Source organism: Dioscorea cayenensis, chromosome 11 (genome assembly GCF_009730915.1).
Source record: "Dioscorea cayenensis subsp. rotundata cultivar TDr96_F1 chromosome 11, TDr96_F1_v2_PseudoChromosome.rev07_lg8_w22 25.fasta, whole genome shotgun sequence".
Taxonomy (NCBI): Eukaryota; Viridiplantae; Streptophyta; class Magnoliopsida; order Dioscoreales; family Dioscoreaceae; genus Dioscorea; species Dioscorea cayenensis.
In genome coordinates, this window is record NC_052481.1 from 10,083,430 (window position 1) to 10,109,991 (window position 26,562).

General features: G+C 41.1%; 1 non-coding gene across 1 annotated transcript; it reads right to left on the reverse strand.

Moving 5' to 3' along the window:
- Positions 1–23,713: 23,713 nt before the first annotated feature.
- On the reverse strand, positions 23,714–23,820 carry LOC120272748. The gene has a single exon (XR_005540287.1). It is a non-coding gene; the product is annotated as a small nucleolar RNA R71 (small nucleolar RNA).
- Between the last annotated feature and the right edge of the window lie 2,742 nt (positions 23,821–26,562).

Below are 26,562 nucleotides of genomic sequence, written 5' to 3' on the forward strand. Positions count from 1 at the left end.
AGGAGACGTCACAAGAAGCGCCCCAAGGCTAATAGGGATGTGCAAGCATGGAGTAAGGGTGATGAACCCTTATGTGGTAATAAGCTCGATAACTCCACCTCTACCTTGAAAAGGTTTTGTTCATCATGCTTTGAGGTTATCTGTAAGAGGAAAATCTTCAATTATGAGCCCTCATAAGGTAAGGTGAGGTGCATCAAGCTTAGTGACATTAAACAAGTTCTTCTTGGCAGGCAACCCAAGCTTTTACTATTTTTCTAGGTTTTAGTTTAGTACTTGCATCAATAAAAGCTTTAGTGTTGATGTCCTAATCTTTCACATTGTTGCTATGCTTTTCTCATGGATTATTGGTATTTTGTGTGCTTAAATGTGATTGGTGAAGTTTCTAGGTCATTTGACCATGTTTTCCATGTTTCTCTAGTTAGTTTTTCATATTATGGGTAGGCTCTGAGTGTGTGTAAGTGTGCAGAAAGTTTTTGCAGAGCCTGTGAATTTTTCTAAGTCATCTAGGGAAAACACACGGCTGTGTGGAATTTTCACACCGCCGTGTCTTATCATTCAGAGCTCATTTGTAGAGGACATAGGGGTGTGCCTGCCCCTATGAATGATCTTGTGATGGTCACATGCCTGTGGCTAATTTTCACTCGGGCGTGTTTTTTCTGTAGAGTCTAAGACAGCATCCTGAGAAGACACAGGGGCGTGTGAATGCCCCTGTGGATGACCCTGTGAACTACACACGGACGTGGGTAATTTCCACATGCCCATATGAATTTCTGACACGTCCGAATATGCGTGTGTGAACCTAAGCGCACAGGTGTCAAAGTAATAAAATACCCGGTGAGTTGGGTAGTCGAATCCATAGGGAACAGGGCTACTAGTACTAACTTCTTCTCTGTTATCTAGCCTAATGATAAGTGGGATAATGTAGTGATCTAATGTGCGAAGAGATGAATACCGGAGATGAATATGCAAGGGTAAAATGGAGGGAGAATCTCAATCAATAAGGATGAGGTACCCAGACAATGCTCCCCTATGATCTAACATGAATTTCAAGATTCGCCAAATGCATCTAAACCTAGTCTAATGAGTAGAGGTAATCCAAGAACAACCGATCCTCATTTCCAAGCAACCGGTATTAGTCTCAAACAAGGTCCCGATGGAGAAATCGCCCAATCTCAATACCTCACAGCCCATATGACTGTAATAAGCTCTAGGGATACCTAAGAGTGAAACTGATTCATAAAGATAGATCCAACCCTAATTCCCGGCAAAAGATACCTAATCCCCTACAAGGTCCCAACGGAGAAATCTCTCAATCTCAAGGATCACACCAAATATGGTTGCATAGAGTCTAGGGAATACAGAGATAGGAAACACTTAATTGGAAGGGCAAAGAGACACTCCACTATCTCATGACTCACCCTCTCAACCCTCTTTAACCTTGAAGTTCTAACTCTAATGGAGACCTCTCACATCAAAGTAACAAATCATGTAATGTAGATCAATCACAAAAATCAATAAGACATGCAAGCAATGGAATCATAACATTAAAACTCAAATCAACTCGGATTAACTAGAAACATAAAGAAAATCAATACAAATAAATAGATCTTAGGGTTCACATGCCCAAGTACCTATTAGAGTTTAGCCCTCCATGGGCAAGTTATAAGACAATGATATATACAATGAAAAGCAACAAAAACCATAAAGAAAACCCCCTTGAATTCGTGATGATTGGCCTTGGTGGGTAGTTCAATGTCTTAAAGGATTCATCTCCGAAGCTAGGTCATCGGTGGCTTCCCAAGTGCTATAACGGCGAAGGAAACTAACAAAGTTGGTGAAGAACACCCTCCAAATCGGCAAAGACCTCCTCTCCAACCCTAACCATCTCACCCCTGAAGAGCCGCACAAAAAGATGAGAAAGAATAGGGCAAAACAGCTATTTATAGGCCTTAGAAAACGCCTGTCACATGCCCCTGCGCGCCCATGCGGATTTTTCATGCACCCATGTGGGCTGCAGGAATTTCCACACGGGCATGTGGACAGTAATTTTGCTACAGTATTGCTGCAATAAAATTACTACAATACTTTTCATATACGCGATCCAAACATTCTCCTCTCGAGGCCACATAATCAGGCACACGATCATGTGGTAGGCTATAAGACTTTTCTTCATCGAAGTGTCTTCGAGAGATCTTGAAATCTTTACAAAGAGAAGGAACATAAAGATGTGACTGCCTTGTGCCCTTCCAACTAGTGAATTGACTTCAATCCCCTTGGAAGTTGGCACACATCTTCACATTCATGAACTCCTCTCATGTCTTGGCCTTTGAATTGCACCAGAACTCTCAACATTGTGCGTTTATAACCTATCTTTGCTTCCTTTTGATTCTTCAAGGAATTCACAACCTAATTGTACAAAAAAACACCAAATACACAATATGAGACATAAATCATGGTAAAAATGATGCTTAATGCTTATAAAACATATATAAAAATATGTCTACTCAAGCACTTATCAATCAGAGAGTTCTTATCCATCCCAAAAAGACACAGGGGCATGTGAGTGCCCCTGTAAGTACCCCTGTGAGTATCCAAACACCAATATGGAATTTTCACAGGGGCGTGTGGAACACTTAGCCAAATTTTTCCGGTGGACAAAGAAATCACAGAGGCGTGTGGGTGCCCCTGTGGGTCAGGCACACAGGCGTGGGGAATTTCCACATGCCCATGTGGATGCATTCAGAGATAGCCAAAGGCTATCACTAGAGCACACAGGGGCATGTGTCTTCCCATGTGAGTAGTCCTGTGGGAGTCACACGGGCAAGAGTAATTTCCACACGCTCGTGTGGATGTACAAAACTTCAAAGGCCGTGATTTCTCTTTATAACCTACTCACGCTCCTTCGTTCTTTAACTCCCAAACACTTGAACGATGCTTCTCCTCACTTCCCCGACCCCTTACTATCTATTTATAGAGGTCTAGGGTATTTTCTGGCTGCATTCAAAGATTTTCATCTCTATTTCATCGGTAAGACCTCATTCTCTTTTTCTTTCGCCAATCTTGATTTAATTTTGTTAAACTGGTGAATGTTGCTTCATTTTCATGTTTAAATGTTCGGTGCATGCATTAGAGTGGTTTTGAAGTGATATTTTCATGTATTTTTGCGATTTTAGCATAGTGGCCGTGCGACTTTCATGCCCTGTGGATCCATACGGGCATGTGTAATTTTCACATTGCCGTGTGGATTTTTGCAGTATTGATTTCTTGAACTTATTTGATCTATTCGTTTTCAATTCTTGCAGATATGGCTCCTAGAACAAAGAAAGCTGCCGATAAACATCTTAGAGAGCGCTCCTCTGAGCCAGAGCATATGGAATTTGCCATCCCTGAGCACCAGGCTTGGTTTGAGCGACTTTCAAAGCTTAAGTTTGGTCAGACACGATTCCTGGACTTGAATGCACTTAGGGAGCTTCAGCTAGTAGATGACATGGTAGATGAGGTCGAGGAGCTGTTGTCTGTGGGTAGCTGGAGACGCTTATTGTTGATCAGAGATCCTGCAAATTGCATGTTGATGCTTGAGGAATTAGCATCATTTGAGTTTGACCGATCATACAGCAGCTTCAACACTATAGACACTATCCAGTTCCATGCGCTCAGTCAGTACCACAGCATGAGCGTCACGCAGTTTTCAGTCTGACTAGGTTTATACGACGAAGCCTACATTGGCACTGAGGAGTATGAGCAATTATCGACCGGTTATCTAGGAAGTATGACTCCTCAACACACATATAGAGCTTTATGTGGCTAAGAACAGTATGAGCCAGTGGTGTCCAAAGCCACGTGTCTTTCTCGACCTGCATATTGTTATCTTCAAGCTGTTCTGAGCAGGTCGGTGAACAGATGTGGTGATAGCAACAGTGTACTTAGTAGGCAGGAGCTATTGTACCTTTATTTGATGGTTCAAAGTGTGCCACTCTACTTGGGACATATCCTAGCAGAGTATCTAAGACATCATTTATAGTATGCGAGAGTGGGGGTTATCTTCTCAGGCCCATACATCAACAGACTCATCACCGAGATGGGTCTACTAGACGCGATCAAGGCGACTGACATGACGATTGTCCCAGCACCCGTCGGCTTGGAGACTATGCAACTAATGGGTATTATCAAGAGGTATAGAGACGGGGTGTATGTGATGAACATGTCCCCACCAAAGCCAGTCAGGGCCGAGGGAGATGCCGCCAATGGTTCTTAGCCTGTGCAGGAGCTGTAGCAGGAGCCGATAGGGACAGAGGCACCTCCCACAGCACAGGAGCCACCACCAGTGTATATCTTCTCTCCGACTCGAGCCTATGATCGATTTAAGATGCTCAAGAGTGTTGTAGGGGTATTACAGGCAGAGCTCGCTGAGGCTCACGCCATACAGGTTGCGAACCACACAAAGGTGATCCCGTGTCTCGATATTTTACAGTAGTTAGTCAAGCGAGTTGCGACCTCACCTTTTGTGATGAGACTTTACACCCCTCAGGCATCACCAGCACCACCATCACCAATTCTAGCAGCACCAACATCTCCACCAGCACCACCTACTTCTTCAGCAGTTGCAGTGGAAACCGTAAATGATACTAACGCTTGAGGGGTCTTTACGTTAGTTCTTTTATGTTTTCATATTTTTATTTCTACATGTATTTTGGACTTGTACTACTCAGAAAGTATCCTTCTTCTGAGCTTATATTTTATTTTCAATTGTTTCAAGTTGTATTCCATTTCCATATCTTTATATACTCGAGTTTATTTTGTTTTTGTTGAGCTTCACTTAAACCCCTTGTGTATACGTGCAGATGGTCTTGTAAGTCAGGAATTTGAGGAATATTTATGGGCAAGGTTAATGTGATATTCACATGGCTGTGTCTACTCCACAGCCCATTGGAACTCAACTCTCAATGAACATAGCTCCATCAAACATACCATTAGGAGTTCAAGGGAGTATTGTTTCAATTGCTCATCTCCACACATGCTTTTGATTGTTATCTTTTTTTTATTGTACTTGCTTGCGTACATTGAGGCCAATGTACATCTTAAGTGTAGGGAGAGTTCACATTACACATTTTCTATACTTATGCTTTCATTATACATGCTCATGTAGCCAATGGAGGTTTACCTTAGTTGCAATGGTTGTATTCTTAAGTTTAGGAGAATTTTTAACATTGAATGTTTTCATGCTCTAGTTTTTACTTGAATTTTTAGAAATTTTTGCCCGATTGACACTTGTTGCACTACTCACTCATTAAACCTTGTGAAAACTCAAGTTCGACGTTTAAGGGACTAGTTAGTTGTTTCTTGTTTTAATTTTTAACATTGAATGTTTCTTGTTTCATGGGATGAGTGAAAGCTACTACCCCGGTAGAAAGACTTACCACCTCAAAAGTGTGAAGCCACCTTAGCGGCCACTTTAGAAAGGGTTCCTTTAGAAGATGTGTGAAGCTACTACCGTCTCTTTTCTTTCTTTTTGTATATAAATAAGTCCCTTGTACCCAGAACTTTAAGGAGTATATGTTGGGTTAACTTGAGTGAGTCTACACACACTTACACGATATCGGGTTTGTTGTCCTTTTTTATTCAAGTTTTTAGCTAGAGCATTAACTTCTCTTATTCGGTACTAGTAATACAAAGCATTAATTTCTCTTACACGATAAATGCTTGTGTACTAGTAATACAAAGTATTCTTTTCTTGCATTGAGCATTACTTTTCTCAGATTTTGTCTTGTGCATGTATAGCAAGATCTCCACCAATATGTCCGTTATTGAAGAAGCAAAGCAATCTACGACGTAAACGTGTGCCCATTTTTGTTACCTCTATGAAAACATGGATTCGGGAGTGCTTCGGGCCAATATTGTAGTAGTTACTGTTCATAGCCGGCCAAAGAAGGAGTAAAACTGAGAATTCACACGGGCGTGTGGAAGTTCCACAAGCCCTTGCGAATAATCCACAGGGGCGCCCATATGAGCGTGTGGATTCCCAATTCCAGCCTTATTTAAGGCTGATTTTAGGCCCGATTTCAGAATTCTTTTGTCCATATTTTCCCCAACATGAGGGAGAGCGGCGGCTAGGGTTTTGAGAGGTATTGGCTAGGGATTTGAAGAGGTTCTATGACTCTGACATTGCGCTCCGTATGGAAGAAGGTTAGTTAGAGAGCTTTCGTCGGCACCGATCCGACCAGGTGTATCCTAGGTCGGACAAAGGGACCCTTGGACGAGTAGAGGACACTCTACAAGACCATCGCCACGACTATCGAGGGGGTTTCCTATGGATTCTTTGCTTTTACATTTGATTTTATTGATTGTAATTAGCTCCATGGAAAGCTAAACCGCCTAATGGGTACTTGGGTATTTGTGAACCTTAGGATGTATTTGTTTCATTAAACCGCTTTATTATGCTTTTAATTAATTGATGTTTTATTTGAGTTCCAATCTTATATACTTGATTGTATGTATACTCCCTTAGAGTGACACTAGGGTTGAAAGGGTGAGTCGAGAGGTAGTTGAGTGTCATCTTTCCGCTCCGGTGTGATTTATTCTACCTCCATTTCCTCAAGTTCTTTGTTGTCATAGTAGAGTAAATGGGCTAAAAGATGACCTTCCGTTGGGGCTTAGTTACAGATGCAATGGAGTGAAGCGTTGAAGTTATTTTAGTACCTAGGGCTTAATTGTGGCTGGGGACCTTCCACTTGGACCAAAGAGTCAGGTCTATATCTAGGAAGAGGATTTATCACTTGGAATACCAAGAACACATTGCAATTCTATACGAGTGCGAGGTTGAGAGGTTATTCAATTTCTTCTTCGGAACATGTATAGAGTTACGTATGGTTGACCTTAGATTTTGGACCATGTATTTAAGGATCTCCATGACTCATTATTGCATCAGTTAAAAAGTATAATAGACGGTTCTTGCACTTGAAACGATTGTCCTAGGTAGAACAATATCCGGGTACCCCATTTATATCGATTGCCTTACCTTCTCCTTTACTTGTGATCTGTTTCATGTTCTTTTACTTTTTTTTTATTTCACATCTTGTCACACATATCACTATTCATCTTTCACTTAGTTAAGAAACAATTTAAGTGTTTTTATTGCCTAATCCCTGTGGATAAGATACCCCACTCATCTTTGATTTTATTACTTCAATAAACCCATGCACTTACGGGACATACGCAAGGGGCGTTGTCAAGTTTATGGCACCATTGCCGCCGAGTTGGCGTTTAGAGATACTTTGCACTTTGTTTTCTTAGCTATTCATTCATTCATTCTATTTCACATCTTATTTTTTATCATCGTTCTGATTTGTTCTTTTTCTTTGATTACAAAAAAAACAATGATTGACATGCCCGAGTTATTCGACATTATCACGGGAATGGTTGAAAATGTGAAACAGAAAGTTCAACTGTTTGCAGTACAGGACACACCGTGTTATTTCCCGCAAGAATAGTACACTATTCAACATCCCATGGAAGAGTCTGTTGAAGTGTACATTGCTAGAATTCAAGGGCGGAACTGTGAATTAGATAGTGTGATAGATCAGTTTGAGAGATCTACATTGCCATCAATGAGTGATTACTTAGAAGAATGCTTGGAGAAAGTCCTCGCTCAATTTGATTCGTCATATCATGAACAAAGGTAGGAACTTTTCTCTATTGGAGTGTCTATGTCAGGAAGGGATATTTGCGGAATGGAAGCATTCATAGCCGTTGAAAATCATACTGAAACACATTCACAAGTGGAAGAAGTGGAAAACGAATGTGAACATGAAGCGAATAATTTTGAGGAGATTAACAGGTTGAAGGAAAGCAGGTTGCGCCCATCAATTGATGAACCACCAGAACTAGATCTTAAAACCCTACCATCACATTTGGAGTATGCCTTCTTGATGGAAGAATCTAAACTCCCGGTGATTGTGGCTTCAAACTTGTCTGTGGATCAAAAGGACAAGCTTGTTAGCATGTTGGAAAGGCATAAATCGGCTATTGCATGGAAAATTTTAGACATTAAAGGCATAAATCTGACATTCTACACTCATAAAATCCTAATGGAAGATAACTACAAATCTTTGATCCAATCTCATGTTAGAGACGATGAGATTGATGGGTAAGGTCCGTAGGGTTTGGACGGGAGTTTATGCTTTGGTTCTACTTGTCCAGAGATAGCTGAGGATGAGGGTGATGATGCTGAGGTTTTTCAGCCATCTCTCGATCCTCAGCCAGCACCGATGTTGACCGAGGCACCTCCGGCGGTAGAGGACCAACCCCCAGTATACATGTTTTCACCATCTCGAGCCCATGATCACTTTCAGAAGCTCGAGAGTGCTGTGGGGGTTATACAGACAGAGGTCGCTGAGGTCCAAGCAGAGATTGCCGAGATTTGGGCTGCGCAGGCCACACAGTATACATAGTTCATGACATGCTTTGACACGTTACAGCAGATTTTAGAGCGAGACGTCACCTCGTTATTTGTCTTATGGCCGAGGACTCCTCTGGCCCCTCCAGCATCACCATCACCACCTCCACCGGAACCCTTTCATCTACCACCAACATCAGCAGTGAAGTAGAGACCTGACGACACTGACACTTGATTTATTTTGTTTACATCATTTTTATTACTTTTTGCATTTCATTTTGGACTTGTATACTCAGAAAGGACTTTCCTTCTGAGTTTATTTTCATTTTGTTGTCTCGAGTTGTATTGATTGCCTTATCTTTTATATACTCGAGTTGTTTTTTGTTTTATTGAGCTTCACTAAACCCACTTGTGTATGCACGCAGATGATCTTGTCATCATGGTAATTGAGACTTTGTCATGGGCACGGCCAATGGTGCTTCGACAGTTGGCCGTGTGTGCTTCACAACCCGTTGGCACATCTCTCCCAAGGATTTTGCTCCATCAAATGCAATACTAGAAGTCAAAGGAGTATTGTTTTGATTGCTTCTCCCACCTTTGTTCTTGATTGATATACATTATGAGTGAGCTTGCATGTGTACATTAGGGACAATGTACAACTTAAGTGTGGGGGAAGTTTCATAGTACACATATCTTTTATATTAATTTTGATTGATATAGATGCTCACATAGCCAATGGCAGTTCACCTTAGTTGCAATGATTGCATTCTTGAGTTTAGGAGAATTTTTAACATTGAATGTCTTCATGCTCTAGTTTTTGCTTGAAGTTGTATGAATTTTTGCCCTATTGACACTTATTGCACTATTCACTCTTTAAACTCTTTTGGAAACTCATGTTCGATGTTAAAGGAACCAGTTATTGCTGTTTCTTTTGTTATTTGTGAAAAAAATGTTGAAATGAAAAGAAAGAACAAAATAGTTTTATTGTTTATTTGTGCTTGTGGGATGGAAAGAGCTACCGCCTATGAAGTATGAAGTTACTCTCATAAGTCAGATACTAGTTATGCCGTAATGAGAGAAAGAGCTATCTCATAGGATGAGTGAAAGCTACCAATCCAGTATAAAGAGCTACCACCTCGAAAGTGTGAAAGCAACCTTAGCGGCCGCTTTGAAAAGGGCTACCTTAAAGGATGTGTGAAGCTACTACCATCTTTGAAATTTTGTTACTATTTCTAGATAAATAAGTCCCTTGTACTCAGAACTTTGAGGAGTATACTTTGGGTTGTTTTGAGTGAGTTCACACACTTACACGATTTCGGGTTTGTTGTCCTTTTTTATTCAAGTTGTTAGCTAGAGCATTGATTTTTCATATTTAGTGTTGAAATTTCCCTTACTTGTAGAATGCTCTCTTTGTATGCTTTGGTGAACCTAAGGCCAAGCAATTCCAAAATTTCCATCATCTATGCACATAATGTTTTAATTTTTGCTTGAGGACAAGCAAAAGCTTAAGTGTGGGAGAGTTTGATAAGTGCTTGTGTAATAATATGAAGTGTTCTTTCCTTATGATAACCATTACTTTTATCGGGTTTTAACGCTAATATGTGTGTATTTATGTTACTTTCATGCAGATATGGTTGTGAAGCAGAATATTAGAGAAAAAAAGCCAATGTCGCTCGTAAATGCACAATTTGGAGGAAATCTTGAGAAGGTTCAAACGCGAAGACATAAGCCGGGTTTGAAATGCTGGAATGTGTGCCAACCTCCTCATATTCAAGTTAGTAGAACGATTTGGAGGGCACAAGGGCAGTCACATTAAATCATTCCAGCTTGTGCATGTATAGCAAGATCTCCAACAACATGTCCGTTATTGAAGAAGCAAAGCGATCTACGATGTAAACATGTGCCCGTTTACGTTACCTTGATGAAAACATGGATTCGGGAGTGTTTCGGGGATGGTACTGTAGCATGGACTACAGCAAACACTGTAGCAGGTACTGTTCATAGCCGGCTAAAGAAGGAGTAAAACAGAGAATTCACACGGCCGTGAGGAAATTCCACATGCCCATAAGAAAAATCCACAGGGGCGCCCACATGGGCATGTGGATTCCTGATTCCAGCAATATTTAAGGCCGATTTCAGCCCAAATTTCAGAATTCATTTCTCCATCTTTTTTCCAACTTGAGGGAGAGCGGCAGCTAAGGTTTTGAGAGGTATTGGTTAGGGATTTGGAGAAGTTTTATGACTCCAACATTGCGCTCCATTTGGAAGAAGGTTAGTTGGAAAGCTTTCGTCAGCACCGATCTGGCGAGGTGAATCCTAGGTCGGAAAAAGGGACCCTTGGACGAGTAGAGAACTCTCCATAAGACCATTGCCAAGACTATCGAGGGGATTTTCTATGGATTCTTTGCTTTTACATTTGATTTCATTGATTATAATTAGCTCCATGGGGAGCTAAATCCCCTAGTGGGTACTTGGGTATTTGTGAACCCTAGGATGTATTCGTTTCATTGAACCTCTTTATTATACTTTCAATTAATTTATGTTTTATTTGAGTTCTAATCTTGAATGCTTGATTGTATGAATACTCCCTTAGAGTGACGCTAGAGTTGAGAGTTCTTATTTGTAACCCTTGTTACTGAGTGATACACCACAAGAGTTAGACAAAGATAGATTGGAGATGTTTGAGAGGGTGAGTCGAGAGGTAGTGGAGTGTCCTCTTTCCACTCCGGTGTAATTTATTCTACCTCCATTTCCTAAAGTTCTTTTTTCTCATAGTAGAGTGAATGGGCTAAAGGATGACCTTCTGCTGGGGCTTAGTTACGGATGCAACGGAGTGAAGCGTTGAAATGATTTTAGTACCTAGGGCTTAATTGTGGCTGGGGACCTTCCACTTGGACCAAAGGGTTTGGTCTATATCTACGAAGAGGATTTATCACTTGGAATCCCTAGAACTCATTGTAATTCTATACGAGTGCGAGGTTGAGCGGTTATTCAATTTCTCCTCCGGGACATGTATAGAGTTAGGAATGGTTGACCTTAGATTTGGGACCATGTATTTAAAAATCTCCATGATTCATTATTGCACCAATTAGAAAATATAATAGAGGGTTCTTGCACTTGAAATGATTATCCTAGGCGGAAAAATACCCGGGTACCCCATTTATATCGATTGCCTTACCTCCTCCTTTTCTTGTGCTCTCTTTCTTGTTCTTTTACTTTTGTTATTTCACATCTTGTCACACACATCACTTTTCATCTTTAACTTAGTTATGAAATAATTTAAGTGTTTTTATTCCCTACTCCCCGTGGATACGATACCCCACTCATCTGGGATTTTATTACTTCGACAAACCTGTGCAATTGTGGGACATACGCAAGGGGCGTTGTCAGTAGGTGATTAACTTCTGTTGTTCAATTCTCACCTATATTTATTTCTAGGGATGCTTAAGTCTAGATGATTTGGGCCATACACTGTAACTCAAGTATTACCTCATGGAGCAATTGAAATCATCCATCTAGAGAAAGGTACATTTAAGGTGAACGGGCATCGACTTAAACCATACTTTGGTGGCGAGGTTAATAGCAATGATAAGGAGATATTCTTTCTTCATGAATCCTCGTGCAGTAAGTGGAGGTACATCAAGCTTATTGACGTTAAACAAGCTCTTCTTCGGAGGCAAACCAAGTTTTTATTGCTTTTTTAGATCTTATTTTAGTGATTGCAATAATAAGAGCATTAGTGTTGGTGTTTTGATCATAATTCGCTATTGCTATGTTTTTCTCGTGGATCATTGGTATTTTATCATGCTTAAATATGATTGGCAAAGTTTTAGGTCATTTAAGTGTGTTTTTTTTGTGAGCCCACATGCCAATGTAGAATTTCCACATGGGCGTGTGGATCCCTGCAAACCAAAAATTTTCCATCCCGATAAGACACAAGGGCATGTGGCTGCCCCTGTGAGCCCTCTTGTGAATCTGCACACCCACCTAGAATTTCCCCAGGGGTATGTGGAACACTTAGGAAAATTTTTATGAAGTCAAAGAAGCAACGGGGGTGTGTGGGTGGTGCTGTGGCTTGCCCTTGTTCTTGGCCAAGAAGAGCACACGGACGTGGGTAATTTCCACACACCTGTGTGGATGCATTCAAAGGCCACAATAGGCATCCTGATAGCACACAATGGCCATCCCGAGGCCACACTACCATCTTTTTACAAAATATTTACACCGAACTGGTAGGGCATCCCACAGGGGATCCGACTTTCCAAGGATTTTTTTTTCTTTCTTTTAAACCAAGCTAACAGGGTTTCATTCTAAGGACATGTGGCTCCACAATAAGGGTATAGTGATGAACTTGAATCTTCAAAGTAAGAGTGAGTTTATACTATAAATCCCAATAAATCATTCACACCTATGTGTCCTTCTAAGCTTAAAAAGTTCTAAGTGTAAACAATCATAGATCATCGTTGGTTAAACACCCATCTCTAGAAAAGCAAACATGCAACCCTCCCCGATACTTGTATGCCACAATGTTCTCAATACAAAAATGATTGCCACAGAAAACAAAATTGAGACAATAAAAGCTAGAGGGGATTGAAGGAACTTTACAGAACACGGAGAGTGATGTTGTCGCTCTCAATGTGTGTGCTACTCAACTCCAAGAATCTACACAATCCCTAAAAGTAGCGAAAGACACAAGTAAAGCTCCAGAAACATGATAATATAAAAATATAAAAATTGAAAAGGCAACAACTATGGCAAAACAAAAATAAACAAGCCAAAATATAACAAGGGATTCCCCTTGCTAACTGAGTACAAGACTAATGACATAAACATAATAATAAAACACGAGAAAACCAAGTCCAACAAAAGGAGTAATGTTGTGGCCCTCAAGTAGGATCACTCCCCGATTGCTCCTCATTGGTAGCAGCAGCTGTAGAACAAGATGCAAGATGATCTACAAGATGCTAAAATATTGTCCCTAACCAACAAATGCCATGATGCTCAACATGTAGCACCAAATCTTCTTCCAAGGGGATGTCGGGAGCTACGGGATGCAGCGGGCTGGCTATGCCCATCTTCTGCAAACTGTAGAGTGTGAAGGTACTCTGGCCCCCACCAGACTCATGCGGGTCACGCAGCCCAAGAGACCCATACCCCGAATAAGGTGGGTGACGAATGGGCCCGTAAAAATCATGTCCTTGCAAGTGTCCGCAGCCTAACACTGCAGAGAAGTGGTGATGACAAACCCCATGTGGAGGGGAATTTGAGTCTGCATGCTCATTAAGTAATGAAATTCCATTAAAGATATGTAGCTAGTAGAGTAACTCTGGCCAGTAAGGGTGCCACTCAGTAAAGCATAGATAAAGCAAAGTGCGTGTGACTTAAGCACTGTGGCTGCGGTGGTAATTTGATAAAAAGGGCAATTGTAATCACTCAAATACCCCAATGAGTGTTCAGAGGCTCCCATGTGGGTAATAAGAAGGCAAATTGCGGTACTACATAGTAAGAGTGAAATTGTAATTATACAAGCCAAGAGCTAGGGCAAACTCCGTATAGCTCAATTGGTGCACTTGACTCCCAAGTGTGAAAGAAATGGCACGAGCCTTGTCCAACTGATCGTCGCATGGGAGTCACTTAAAAGTGGAGAGAAACTCAATAGTTAGCTTGTGATAAACAATTCATTCATGGTCAGAACCTAATGCCAAGAACCAACATGAAGTAGTCGCTCAACATCGATGCACAAGCCACATTATTGTAATGCCTCCCAATCAATGGTGCGCCATGTCCCAAATTCATTATGTAACAACTATGCATAACATTCTTGATGAATTTTAGAAATCAGAATGAGTTGTCTCTGAATTCTCATGGACCACAATAGCTTGTTAGTCTTCGGCAAAACCTGCAAAAAGGGAAAAAAGTGGGATTAGTAATGCGGAACGGAAGGCAGCACAAGCTGCAAGCAAGGGTACGAAGGAGGGAAGAATCACCGAGGTTGCTTACAAAAGGTGCCATTCGATAGGATGTAGGGAGACTCCCAACTCTTTCGTGAATCAATCAGTCGTTCGTTCATGCACACTACAATGCCAAACAAAGAGAAGAACTACTATACAACAATGAGTTGTGCTGCCGGATCAATGCGCAGGATGCACGATCTACAAACAACAATAGAGAGAGCCAACCAAGAACAAGAAAGAGGTGCTCTGATCAGAGGTTCGGCTTGCTTCTCCCCCACCCAGCAAAGTCTAGCATCAAAGCCGTAGTGTGCTAGCGCGCCCGAGGGCGAACAAGCAAGGGATTAGGCACAAGGCGCGAAAGAACAAGCAAGGGCGAAAGCCCCAGCCTTCGGATCGGAGAACATTAGAACAGGACGAAACTCGATTCGCTGTGAGGAAAAGGAAAAACAGCGTGGGCACTATTGTGCAAGAAGAATGCCGACCGTGCTCAACTAGTAAAATTGATTAAAATAATGTCCAAAAAAAACCCCGATCGTGCTCCAAAAAATTTCCAAACATTCTTAGAGCCATTGTCACCCAAACTGGTGCGACGGGCTCAGTGAGTAATATAAATGCACAAGAGTAGATAGGAAAAGAACTGAACGCCAAACCCAACAAGTCAAATGCTCGAAAACCCTCCCAACAACAAGGTAAGAATCAATGGGCTTACTGTAGTTGCGTGAGAATAAATAGAAGCAAAAGAGGAAGAGCAGAGGGGTTGAGGGAGATCGGCAGGGAAAGTTAGTGAAGGGTGTGAAGAAAGGTCGGGGTTATAAAGGATAAAGAAGGAAGATGAATGGGCGGGCTAGAGACAGGATGTGTGACCAGCAAGGTGTGCTTCCTGAGACAGAAAGGTTGAAAAAATGAATAGACACTGAGGAAGCATGCTCGTGCGCTCAACACAAGTCTTCCCCTAAATATCTCAGGCAAAAGGCTGGAACAAAGGAGGAAAGGAGCACGATTATATTAGGATTATGCTAAATGTGCTAATCAGTAGGACAAGCAGGGATGCTCTCTGCTCGTGCTTGTCCTGAACCATTCTAGGGCTAGGGTTCTCCTTCTCAAAATCAAATGAATGCAACACATAAGATTAATCAGTAAAAACCCAACTCAAAAAAAAAAAAATACAAAAACACATGTAGAGTTCCACAATAAAACAAACCGCAGCCAAGATAGTGACAAAGAAAATCAAACAAAAAGAAGAACGACAACAAAACAAAAGAAGACACCAATAACCAAAACCAAAATAATGACTTGGGTTACCTCGCAAGAAGTGCTTGTTTAACGTCACTAGCTCGACGTAACTGCCTAGCCGGGTTGTTGAATTATTTCCTCTAGGATGGCATAATGTTTCAGCCTGTGACCATTGACCTTGAATGTTCCCTTCGTGGGATGGGAAATTTCAGCTGCTCTATGGGGGAATGCCTGAGTGACTGTATAGAGACGTGACCAACAAGATTTGTGTTTTCAAGGAAAAGCTTCAACCTCTGGTTGAAAAGAAGAACTTGCTCCCCAACCTGAAATTGCTTCTCCTTGCTGAGGTGGACATCATGGATTCTTCTCACTTTTTCCATATACAAGAGTGCATTTTCATATGTGTTCAGCCTAAGTTCCTCAAGTTTATTCAACTAATACTTCGTTTTCTCTATGTATCCTTTGTATACAAATTCAGTAACTTGATTGCCCAATATGCTTGATGCTCAAGCTCTACAGGAAGGTGGCATGCTTTCCCGTAGACAAGACGATCTAGGGTATGTTTAGTTTATGTGTTATATGCTATTCAGTAATCCTAGAGAGAATCATCCAAACGTTCCAACCAATCAAGCCGATTATGATGAACTTTGTCTCAAGAATGCGCTTTAGCTCCTGGTTGGTAACTTCAACTTGGCCGCGTATTTGAGGATGATAAGTAGTGGCAACATGATTTGTCATGCCATATTTCTTCATTACTTTTACAAATTGAATGTTACAAAAATGGGTGCCTCTGTCACTGATAATTGCTCTCATAGTGCCAAAACGAGAAAATAACCTTTCGAAGAACTTGACAACCACCCGTGCATCATTGGTGGGAAGAGCCTGAGCTTCAACTTATTTAGACACATAATCCACTGCAACCATAATAAATCTGTTCCCATTAGAGTTCGGGAAAGGACCCATGAAATCAATGCCCCAAACATCAAAAACATCATATTGTTGAATAGGAGTTTGTTTCATTTCATCGATTTTAGACAAGTTCCCACTTTGTTGGCATTGGTCACATGTTGCCACAAATCTCCGAGTGTTATTGAAGAGTGAAGGCCAAAAGAACCTTGCTTCGAACACCTTTTCTTTAGTGCGATTGGCACTAAAATGACCCCCCACTATTCTAGAGTGATAGTGTTCTAAGATCTTCCATCCGTCAACATGCGAGACACAAAGGCGCACAACCAAATCTGCACAGAGCTTGTATAAGAATGGGTCATCCTAGAAGTAATGTTTAACATCAAATAGGAATTTCTTCCACTGCTGATCGAAAAACTTTGAAGGGATAATTTGTCCCACCAATTAATTTGCAAAGTCGGCAAACTAGGGACACTTGTAATCTTGGGTAGATCCTTTCTGGACCCAGTAAAGACATGATAAACAATTCCAACCTATGTACTATGCAAGCAAAACATTAAATCCAGCCCAAGGGAATTACAACATAATAGAGAAAAAACTTTTAGTGATTGTTTATGCCTTAGAAAAATTCAGACCTTACCTGGTTCTCTCAAAGGTCATTGTGTACACAAATCATGCCATAATCAGATACCTCCTCTCAAAGATAGATGCCAAACCAATACCGATTAGATGGATTTTTCTCCTGCAAGAGTTTAATCTTAAAATTTAAGATATGAAATAATCATAAAATGTAGTGACTGATCATTTGTCAAGCTTGGTGCACACTAAAGAAGATAGTAGATGACCCCGAATGATAAATGATGCTTTTCCAGAAGAACACTTTTGTTGGGTCCAGAAAGGATCTACCTAAGAAAGCGAGTGTCCCCGGTTTGCCGACTTTGTGAATTACTTGGTGGGACAAATTATCCCTTCACAATTTTCCTATCAACAGTGGAAGAAATTCCAATTTCATGTTAAACATTACTTCAGGAAGGACCCATTCTTATACAAGCTCTGTGCAGATTTGGTTGTGCGACGTTGTGTCTCGCATGTTGAGGGATGGAAGATCTTATAACAATGTCATTATGGAATAATGCCAATCGCATTGAAGGAAAGGTCTTAGATGCAAGGTTCTTTTAACCTTCACTCCTCAATAAAGCTCTGAGGTTTGTGGCAACATGTGACCAATTTTAACAAAGTGGGAACTTGTCTAAACTTGATGAAATGAAACAAACTCCTATTCAGCAATGTGAAGTTGTTTAATGTTTGGGGCATTGATTTCATGGGTCCTTTCCTGAATTGTAATGGGAACAGATTTGTTTTGGTTGCAGTGGATTATGTGTCTAAATGGGTCGAAGCTTAGGCTCTTCCCACCAATGATGCAGGGATAGTCGTCTATTTCTTGAAAAGGTTATTTTCTCGTTTTTGCACTACGAAAGCAAATATCAGTGACAGAGGCACCTATTTTTGTAACATTTAATTTGAAAAAGTAATGAAGAAATATGGTGTGAAACATCATGTTGCCACTGCTTATCACCCTCAAACCAGCAGTCAAGTTTAAGTGACCTACTGGGAGCTAAAGCGCATTCTTGAGAAAACAGTTCATCATAACCGGAGTGATTGGGTGGAACGATTTGATGATGCTCTCGAGGCTTACCGAACAGCATATAAAACATCAACTGGATATACCCTAGATCGTCTGGTCTATAGGAAGGCATGCCATCTGCCTGTAGAGCTTGAGCATCAAGCATATTGGGTAATCAAGTTACTGAATTTGGATAAAAAGGATGCACAGAGAAAAAGGAAGTGTCAGTGGAATGAACTTGAGGAACATAGGCTGAACACATATGAAAATGCACTCTTGTATGAGGAAAAATTGAGAAGAATCCATGATGTCCACCTCAGGAAGGAGAGGCAAATTCATGTTAGGAAGCAAGTTCTTCTTTTCAACTAGAGGTTAAAGCTTTTCCCTGGAAAACTCAAATCTTGTTAGTCAGGTCTCTACACAGTCACTTAGGTGTTCCCCATAGAATAGTTGAAATTTCCCATCCCATGAAGGGAACATTCAAGGTCAATGGTCACAGGCTGAAACACTATGCCATCTGAGAGGAAATCCTTCAATCATCATGCTGTGGTGCTTTATTATTACATGAACTACCCGGCTAGGCAAGTACATCAAGCTAGTGACGTTAAAGAAGTACTTCTTAGGAGGCAACCCAAGTAGTTGTTTTGGTTTTGGTTATTCGTGTCTTCTTTTATTTTGTTGTCGTTCTTCTTTTTGTTCAATTTTCTTTGTCAACGTCTTCACTGTGGTTTGTTTTATTGTGGAACTCTAAGTGTGTTTTTATGTTTTTTTTTTAGTTGGGTTTTTACTGATTGATCTTGTGTGTTGCGTTCATTTAATTTTGAGAAGGAGAACCCTAGCCTTGGAATGGTTTAGGACAAGCATGAGCAGAGCGCACCCCTGCTTGTCCTGCAGATTTTCACTGGTTCTAGTTTTTAAAGCTTTCAAGGCAAGCACAGGATGAGCATGAGCATGCCAAGGGGCTTGGCGTGATCAACATAATCCTAACACAATCGTACTCCTTCCCTCCTAGGTTGCCTTTTGCCTGAGATATTCAGGGGAGACTCGTGCTGAGCGCACGTACATGCTTCCTCAGCATCTGTTCATTTTCCTCCCATTCTGTCTAGGGAAGCACGCCTTGTCGGTCATGCTTCCCGTCTCCAGCCCGCCCGTTCTTCTTCCTTCCTTGTCCTTTAAAACCCAGACCTTTCTTAACACCCCTTACCAACTTTCCCTGTCGATCTCAATCAACTCCTCTCCTCCTCCTCTTCTTCTTCTCTTTATTCTCATGCAACTACGGTGAGTGCATTGATTCTTACCTTGTATTTGGGAGGGTTTTTGAGCATTTGACATGTTGGCTTTTGCATTCAGTTCTCTTCCCATCTACTCTTGTGCTTTTGTATTACTCACTGAGCCCGTCGCACCAGCTGGGGTGATGATGGCTCTAAGAATGTTTGGAAATTTTGTGGAGCACGATCATGTTTTTTTGGACATTCTTTCCTTTGATTTTACTGGTTGAGCACGGTCAGCATTCTCCTTGCACAATAGTGCCCACCCTATTTTTCCATTTCCTCGCATTATTGATCCCGCCTTTTTCCCTTTTTGCAGGTTATGCCAAAGAATAACAAGCCATCAGGGTCACGAGAATTTTGAGACAACCCATTCCGATTTCCCAAACTCATCAATAATGTTATACATACCTGTCACATAATGAATTTGGGACGTGGTGCATAATTTATTTGGAGGCATTACAACAATGTGGCTTGCGCACCGATGTTAAGTGACTACTTCATGTTGGTTCTTGACATGGCACACAATGTGTCTAACTCTTGAGTTCCTCTCCAATCTTAAGCAACTCCCATGCGACAATCGGTGGGACAAGGCACGTGCCATTTCTTTCACACTTGGGAGTCAAGTGCACCAATTAAGCTATACGGACTTTGCCCTAGCTCTTGGCTTATATGCTCACGATTTCACTCTTACTTTGGAGTACCAGAATTGCCTTATTATTACCCACCTAGGAACCTCTAAACACTCATTGGGGCATTTGAGTGATTATAATTGCCCTTTTTACCCAAGTACCACCACAGCTACAGTGCTTAAGTCACACGCACTTTGCTTTGTCCATGCTTTACTGAGTGGCACCCTTACTGGATGGAGTTACTCCACTAGCTACGTATCGTTAATGGAATTTCATTACTTAATGAGCATGTAGATACACGTTCCCTTCCTCATGCGGTTTGTCATCGCCACTTCTTTGAAGGCCCATTTGTCAAGCACATAATTTTCGCGGGCCCATTCGTCACCCGCCTTATTTAGGGCATAGGTCCCTTGGGTTGCGTGACCCGCATAACTCTGGTGGGGGCCTAGAGTCCCTTCACTCTCCACAATTTGCAGAAGATGGGCATAGCCACCCTGCAGCATCCCGTAGCTCCCGACATCCCCCTGGAAGAAGATTTGGTGCTATAGGTTGAGCAGCCTGGCATTTGTTGCTTAGGGATAAGCCTTCAACATCTTGTAGATCATCTTTCATCTGGTTCTGCAGCTGCTACTGGAAATGAGGAGCATTCGGGGAGTAATCCTACTTGAGGGCCACATCATTACTCCTTTTGTTGGACTTGTTTTCTTGTGTTTTATTTATATCTTTTTGTCATTAGTCTTGTACTCAGTTAGCAAGGATAATCCCCTACTACATTTTGGTTTTTTTATCTTTATTTTGCCATAGTTGTTGCCTTTCTCAATTTTTATTACCCTATATTATCATGTTTCTGGAGTTTTACTTGTGTCTTTTTCTACTTTCAAAGATTGTGTAGATTCTTGGAGTTGAGTAGCACACAAATTGAGAGTGGCAACATCACTCTCCGTGTTTTGTAAAGTTCCTTCAACACCCTCTAGCTTTTATTGTCTCAATTTTGTTTTTTGTGGCAATCATTTTTACATTGAGGATAATGTAGCATTCAAGTGTAGGGGATGGTTGCATCTTGGTTTTCTAGAGATGAGTCTTTAACCAATGATGATCTATGATTGTTTACACTTAGAACTTCTTAAGCTTAGGGGGACACATAGGTATGAATGATTTATTGGGATCCATAGTGTAAACTCACTCTTACATTGAATATTCAAGTTCATCACTCAACCCTAATTATGGAACCACATGTCCCTAGGACGAAACCCTGTTGGCTTGGTTTAAAAGAAAGAAAAAAAAAACTTGGAAAGTTAGATCCCCTGTGGGATGCCCTACTAGTTAGGTGTAAATATTTTGTAAAAAGATGGTAGAAAGAGCTATCACCCTAGAAGAGTAAAAGCTACTCTTGAGTTGTCAAATTTTGGGCATTACAAGTGTACATTTGATGACCTACCGGGAGAGAAGGCTACCTCCGGGGTGTATTGATAAGTGCTTGTGTACTAGTAATATTAAGTATTCTTTTCTTACATTGAACATTACTTTTCTCAGATTTTATCACTCATATGTGTGTATTTGTGTTCTTTTGTGCATATAGGGTTGTGGAGATAATAGTGGAAGAAAGGAGCCAAAAGTAGATCATGGATACACCTTGTTGATGAAATCTTGGAGTGAACAAATGCGAAGACACGAGTTGTGCTCAAAAACACGTGAATGTGTGCCAACCTCCATTTTGCTCAAGCAAATACATGGTTTAGAAGGGCATAAAGGTAATCATATGCACGTGTTCCGACTTGTGCAAGGCTAGCAAGATCTTTGTCAATGTGATTGTTATTGAAGACGCAACGTGATCTACCGCATGGATGTGTGCCCATTCATGTGGCTCGATGAAAAGTGTGGATTTAGGAGAATTTTTGGTGAAGTACTGTAGCAAATCACTGTAGTAGTTACTGTTCACAAATAGCAGAAAGCACATTTCCTGGAGATTCACACGGGTGTGTGGATGCCAGATTCTAACCCTATTTAAGTCGTGATTTCAGTCGTTTAACAAAATCTTTTTCCCATCTTTACCTCAACTTTGGAGGCGCTCATGGCTAGGGTTTGGAGAGGCTTTGGCAAGGTTTTTGGAGTGCTTCTACGGCTTTTAACACCGCATTCCTTTGGAAGATAGTTATTAGGTGAGCTTTTGTCGGCATCGATTCGGTGAGGTGTGCCCTAGGCTTGACGAGGGAACCTTCGTAGAAGACGAGGCTACTCCATAAGACCTTCAATATGGACTACAAGGGATTTTACTTATGGATCACATTTTTTTTACTTTCAAATTCAATATTGATTGTATCTTGTTCCATGCAGAGCTAAACCCCTAGTGGGTGCTTGGACTTGTAAACCCTAGGATGATTTTGTTTCATTGACCTTTTATTATGTTTCTTTAATTGATGTTTTTAATTGAGTTCCAATCTTGAATGCTTGTTGGGTTGATTTTCTTTCAAGTGACACTAAGGTTGAGAATCCATCTTGGTAATCTTTGTGGATGAGTGACACACCATGAGGGTTAGACAAAGCAAGATTGGAGAGGGTCAAGTAGGTGATTTGAGAGGTAGTGGAACCTCTCCTTTCCTTTCCATTGTGATTTATCCTACCTCCACATTCCAAGAGTTCTTTACAGTTGTAATAGAGTGAAGTGCTAAGAGAGGACTCCTTTCTGTCGGGGGTTAGTTACAGTTGAACTTAGGTTTGGGACCGTGTGTTATAGGATTTCTGTGACTAATTAAACATCAATTAAGAGACATAATGATTAGTCTTGCACTTGAAACAATAGTCCTAGGGAGAGCAATGTCCGGGTGCCCCATTTTATTTTGCATCACTTTCTTATTTTCTTTATTTTTATTTGCATTGATATTATTCACACCACTTTAACTCATCTTTATCATAGTTAAATAGCAATTCTTGTGGTTTCAATCACTATTCCTTGTGGATACGACTACCCACTCCCCAGTGTAATTATTACTTCGACAACCCGTGCACTTGCGGTACACATGCAAGGGGTGTGTCAAGTTTTTGGCACTGTTACCGAGGAGTAGCCGTTTTAGAAACACTTTACACTTTGCAATTTTAGCTATTCATCACTTGTTCTATTTCACACTTTCTTATCTTCCATTGCTCTTATTTGCTTTCCTTTCTTTGGTTGCAGCTCCAAGTTATGACCCAAGGAAACCCTTCGACATTGGTTGAAGGAGATCAGGACATTGGACGAAAAATTCATAGAAGGGGAAAAGAACCTATATAAGAATAGTCTAATCAAGCTGGGATAGAAGGTGAAAGGTCTGATAATATGCCAGAACTGAATGAGCAGTAGAGGACACACTTCAAATTATGCCAAACCCGCAGTTCTTGGCACGCAGTCTAGTATTTTGTAGCCACCGATTACGGCTAAAAATTTTTAGCTCAAGCCAGGCTTTATCCATATGTTATGGCAGTCGGCACAGTTTAATGGTTTGGCCGATGAGGATCTAAACAATTACATAGAAAACTTCTTGGAAGTGTGCGACATGTTCAAGATTAATGGTGTTATGGATGATGCTATCAAGTTGAGGGCCTTCCCATTTTCCTTGAAACGGAGAGCGAAGAAATAGCTACATTCATTACCTAGAGCATCGATCACTACTTCGGATGAGATGGTAGAAGCTTTTCTTGCCCGATACTTCTCTCCAAGAAAATCAACGAAGCTTAGGAATGAAATTTCCTCTTTCTTGCAAATGGAATTGGAGTCTCTTTTTGAGACATGGGATAGGTTCAAGGAGCTCTTGTGGAAATGTCCTCAACATGGGTTTCCCGAGTGGATGATCATTCATACTTTCTATAGTGGGTTGAACCCAAGTACAAAGCAGTTACTTGATGCTACAGCAGGAGGTACATTATAGAGCAAGACCCCTGAAGAAGCCTGACATCTCATCAAAGAAAAGGCTATGAATAGTTATCAGTGGAACACAAGGGATAGAAAAAAGGTAGCCGGACTTTATGAGATTGATGTAGTTACCTCATTGGCGGCACAAGTTGAGTCATTAAGCAAGAAGTTAGACACTCTAACTTCTCTTAGGGTGGCAGCCTTGATGAGTTACACTGGGTGTAGGGGAGGACATGCTTCATCTAATTGCCCGATTTCTATTGGTGGTACATCCTCAGTGGAATAGGTTGACTTTATGGATAATGTAATGAGAGGTCAAGCAAATCCATGTAGCAATAAATGCAATCCAGGGTGGAGGAGCCATCCTAACCTTCCTTGGACTAACAAGTGCAATAGAAGACCATGGCACCACCGGTTTTCCAACAACAACAAGCCCCGAACATGTAGAATCGAGTTTCAACATTGGAAAACTGGATGACCGATTTGGAGAAGGCTTTGACCAAGTTTATTCAATCATCAGATACAAGGTTTCAATTAGTTGTGGCAACACTTTGCAACCACACCATGTCATTGCATAACTTGGAGAACCAAGTGGGCCAAATTGCCAAGTCACTCTCAGAAAGACCTCATGGGAGTTTGCCAAGTAACACAGAAACCAACCCAAGAGAACATGTGAAGGTGATCACTTTGAGAAGTGGTCATGAAGTTGAGGGTAGGCTCCCGAGTGAGAAGACCAATGTTGAAGCACCCGAGGTCGTGGAGGTTGAGGAAATAGCAAAAGAGTAGGAAGTGACACCCCCCACGTTAAAAGCCAAGATCCCTTACCCTTCAAGGTGGAAGAATAACTAAAATGATGAGCAATATAAGAAGTTCATAGGTCTATTCATGCACTTGCATATCAACATTCCATTTGTAGAGGTGTTGTCTCAAATACCACATTTGCAAAGTTTCTCAAAGATCTCTTGACTAACAAGAGGAAGTTGGAAGAGAATACATCTGTGATTTTAGATACTTCATGTTAGGCAATGTTGCAAAAGAATATGCCAAACTAGAAGAAAGACGCCGGAAGCTTAATCATTCCATGCAACATTGGTAATTTGGGTGAAGAAAACACATTGGTGGATTCAGGGCCTAGCATCAATGTCATGCCTTATACTTACTTTCGGAAACTAGGATTAGGAGAGCCTAGGCCCACTCGGAGACACTTCAATTGGCAGATCGAAGACTTAGGCATCCGAGCGGTATCATTGAAGACATACTTGTGAAAGTTGATAAGTACATATTTTTTGTAGACTTTGTAGTGTTGGATGTTGATGAGGATGTTGATGTTCCGCTGATATTTTGGAGGTCGTTCTTACGCACTTCCAAGGCTCTTATTGACATGGATGGTGGGGAATTGACTTTATGAGTTGGTGATGACAAGTTGATATACCGCCTTGCAAAAGTCATACGACATTCTCTTTATTTTGATGATACTCTTTACTTTCTTGACATTACTGATGAGTTAATTGATGAATACATGCAGGAAGTGATGTGTCCGGGCCCATATGAAGGGGTTCTAGATCAAGAAGTGGAGAACGAAGAAGTCTTATCACTTGGTCTAGAGGACAAGATGCAACTTACCCCAGGGATCATTAAGAGGATGATCCAAAAGATGAAGTGAGCAAGGAGACGTTACAAAAAGCACCCCAAGGCTAATAGGGATGTGCAAGCATGGAGTAAGTGTGATGAACCCTTATGTGGTAACAAGCTCGATAACTCCCCCTCTACCTTGAAAAGGTTTTGTTCATCATGCTTTGTGGTTATCTGTAAGAGGAAAATCTTCAATTATGAGCCCTCGTGAGATAAGTTGAGGTGCATCAAGCTTAGTGACATTAAACAAGTTCTTCTTGGCAGGCAACCCAAGCTTTTACTATTTTTCTAGGTTTTAGTTTAGTACTTGCATCAATAAAAGCTTTAGTGTTGATGTCCTAATCTTTCACATTGTTGCTATGCTTTTCTCATGGATTATTGGTATTTTGTATGCTTAAATGTGGTTGGTGAAGTTTCTAGGTCATTTGACCATGTTTTCCATGTTTCTCTAGTTAGTTTTTCACATTATGGGTAGGCTCTCAGTGTGTGTAAGTGTGCAGAAATTTTTTGCAGAGCCTATGAATTTTTCTAAGTCATCTAGGGAAAACACACGGCTGTGTGGAATTTTCACACGGGCGTGTCTTATCATTCAGAGCTCATTTGGAGAGGACATAGGGGTGTGCCTGCCCCTGTGAATGATCTTGTGACGGTCACACACCTGTGGCTAATTTCCACTCGGGCGTGTTTTTTCTGCAGCGTCTCAGACAGCATCCTGAGAAAACAGAGGGGAGTGTGTATGCCCCTGTGGATGACCCTGTGAACTACACACGGACATGGGTAATTTTCACATGCCCATATGAATTTCTGACACGTCCGAATATGCGTGTGTAAACCTAAGCGCACAGGTGTCAAAGTAATAAAATACCCGGTGAGTTGGGTAGTCGAATCCATAGGAAACAGGGCTACTAGTACTAACTTCTTCTCTGCTATCTAGCCTAATGATAAGTGGGATAATGTAGTGATCTAATGTGCGAAGAGATGAATACCGGAGATGAATATGCAAGGGTAAAATGGAGGGAGAATCTCACTCAATAA